We start from the raw sequence: 3,233 nt of genomic DNA, 5'->3' as shown, positions 1-3,233 counted from the left end.
TTTTCTCCCTCTCCCCTCTCTCTCCTTTCTCTTTCTCTTCTCTCTCCTCTCCCAATCTCTTCTAACACTTCCAGCCTCTTACATCACTTCCAGTTCATACCACACAATTCAACGCTTAATTGCATACTGTTTTATATTGGCCTTTAATTTTTTACTTGGTTCTCAGTCTAATCTCCCCAAATAGCCAGCGGCACTATTCTACATGAAATGCCACTAACATGGTAGGAGGCATGTATTCAGAGTGTATTGAGAAGGTGTCCACTGCTCATTTGTCTGCCTTTATGGCATCCCTCACATATATCCCTTTTACTCCATTCACCCATCTGCTACCCTTGTTCAGGCCCTCTTGCCTAGACTATGGCAACAGCCTTCTAACTGGTTTCTGTGTCTCCAGTTTCTCCTCACTCCGATCCATCTTCTACTCAGTTATCAAAGTAATTTTCCTAAAGCACAGGTCTGATTCTCCCCTACCTGAACTGCCCTCCCATTGCTTGAATCCAGGTGTTTTCCTAATAATGACCTCTGGGCAGACCCTGGCTTCAGATGTGTGCCTTCACAGAGGTGTGCAGGGAAGAGATAGTAAAAAGAAGGGGCGTATGACAGAAAGTTAGAATGAGAAAAGGAAAAAAAGCAAAGAGCTGATTCATTTGTCCTCACTGCTACAGACAAAGAAGAGTGGGCTGGGGGTGGGGGAGTGGAGGGTGGGGAGCTTATCTCAGGCAAAAGCACAAGTCCTCAGAAGTAAACATATGATGTGGTGAACATCAACCTTTTAAGGTTTAACAAAAAAAAAACCCAATTCTTCCCCCAAATGCCAAGAATACCAACTAAGCTCTACCACCTTCCTTAAACAGTAGTACCTTTACTTAAAGGAACAGTAGGTAGAGCAGGGGTTGTGTATGAAACATGAATAAGTGGATATATTGAAAAATATTAGTTGCTCTACATATAGACAAGTAGACATTTAAATGGTAAGGACCCCCAAAAGAACTCCCAACTCAACATATCTTTTCTGCAACATTCTTTTTTAGCTCTTTATTAATACAATCCATTCCTGATTATTCAAGGGTTGAAAATCCACTTTAAGGATGATCCAAGCCTCTGTTTTTCCTCCTCCACACCCTCTTGGTTACCACTTTATGCATTAGCATCTGTCCAAGGGCTATGCAGGGGCAAAAAGGAAGTGAAACAAATATCAGTCTGGATTTCTACCTGTGGCTTTTTGTTTTCTATAGCTCTGACAAAGGGGAAGGATTGAATCACTGAATTAAAATGAGGTTTGAAGCCTCTATCAATTTCAGTTATTTGGACTTTCTCTGCCCCCTCCCCCACTTTAGCATGATTAATTTGGAAGTATTTATTTTAGTATCTAAGAAAAGGTACAGTGGAAAAAATACCTATACACATACACACACACACACACACACACACACACACACACACACATATATGAAGAACCCAGGCTTCCTAAGCCTCAGCCTATCTCCAACCCCTTAACTGGAGACAGGGCAGCTAAAACTGAGCCCACTTTCAGAAAACAAATCACCACAGCTGTTCCAAGTCTAGCAATAGAAAGTGTCTCTGGGAGTCACTTTCCTGGAAAGAATACCCATCTTTTCCTTGCCTCCCAGTGCAATCACCTGCCGCACTGTTGGGACCCTGTCTCACCCTAGGTGGGCAGTCTATGCACCACCATCCTGTCATTCTCACCAGCGGAGAGAGAGCAGGTGCACTTAGAAACATGGGAAACTTTCCCAAAGAAAAAAAACGGGGATCATTGTTAGGCTGTGGATGGATTCCTATAAGCTTCTCTTTCCATAACATTTACATTCACATCCACATACCGTAGTCTCTGTAGAAAATTGTAGATTTGCCCCTTACGGCCAATAATGGATAAGAACCATGAAAAATTACCTTAGACACTGGGCCTGAAAGAAAAGAGGTTGCAACATTCTCCCTTCCTTGCCCCCTGTCCACGCCCACCCCCCAATCCTGGGACTGCCAAGAAAAAAAACAGACTATGAGAAAAAGAATGTTCATAAAAATCAAAAATAGAACTAACTGTTTCCTTCTCCAGACTGCAGCTATGAAATGCATCACCCTCTCAACACACTGGTAAGTATTGGAAAGGCGGGTGAATCTTTTTCTGGCTTGAAAGTTTTGTATCTATCTGCAAGGATGAGATAAGTGCATTACTAAAAAAGGGTTCTGTAAACTCCAACAGGAAGAAAAGCTCAGAACTTCTGTACCTTAATTCTTGGCTTTGATTGGGCAGATGTACCAAGCAGCAGGAGAAAGTGGGATGGTTATATCCGCATATTGATTAGAACAGTGCCTCCCTTCCCTGATTTTGAAATTAAGAAACTACCTGGTCACAGTGAGTCAAAGAGCTGAAGAAAATTGGGAATTCTTTGATCCCCAGCCCTCTCTGTTGTTGGACATTTTATATAAATTGAAACTACAATTCGTGTTAGAGGAAAAAACCCACCAACAACAGAGGGAAACCCTCCCTTTGGCTTCATTTTGGGTTTGTAATCACCGTAACGACCTCTGTGCTTGGAGATTCATGTCTGAGCTGAGTTCAGGCAATCAACCTTTCATAGCCTCTGTTATTATTGCCGGAATAAATACCTGGTTGTGACAAGGTCTGCATTAACATTATGAAAATTGGTACCCCTGTGAATTCACTAATTATCAATGGCTCTTAGCCTTCTTTCCTTTGTTGGTGCCCTGACTCAAAACTAGGTTGGATAGTGACTGGGATGATTTGCATATGCTAAGCAGGCCCTCCAGAATTCAGATTTTCTCATTCTTTATAGACCCTTGTGGGGAACTCCAATTCAGGAATGCTTAGGCACAGTTTCAAAAGGCTATTGCCAGCCTTAGTAAAGAGGCTACCATGCCCCTCCAGGCTTCCAAAGCTGCATTTTGAGAAGCATGAATTATGAGTCATTTTTGAAGGTTTTTCTTAGAATGAGGCAGTAGTTTTCAGTATAAGATCAGGAGACATTCAGTTCAAGGAGGCTGCTTTGAAGCTATGCTATACAGGAAGGAGATAGGATCCAATTTATAGTTTGTACTTTGTGATTTCACTGACTATTACATACACCCATACACCCAGAAACCACTGAACAGGTGTAAGGAAAAGTTAACTTCTTTTGCCTTTCATTTCAGTTCTCTTCTTCTCCTTCCTCCTCCCCATTTCTGTCTCTGCCCCTCTCTCCTTTCTCTTT

The 3,233-nt window shown here is 42.1% G+C and overlaps 1 protein-coding gene across 1 annotated transcript in view; it reads right to left on the bottom strand.

Annotated features, from left to right (window-relative positions):
- TECTA (tectorin alpha) overlaps positions 1 to 3,233 on the bottom strand; it is an 84,044-nt gene that overhangs the window by 60,957 nt on the left and 19,854 nt on the right. The window lies entirely within an intron of this gene.

This window comes from Petaurus breviceps, unplaced genomic scaffold (genome assembly GCF_028583685.1).
Source record: "Petaurus breviceps papuanus isolate PSGF00001 unplaced genomic scaffold, PetGlider_PUasm1.0 90804, whole genome shotgun sequence".
In the NCBI taxonomy this organism is placed as follows: domain Eukaryota; kingdom Metazoa; phylum Chordata; class Mammalia; order Diprotodontia; family Petauridae; genus Petaurus; species Petaurus breviceps.
Note: the sequence above shows the minus strand (reverse complement) of the source record. Positions and strands in the feature narration are given on the sequence as shown.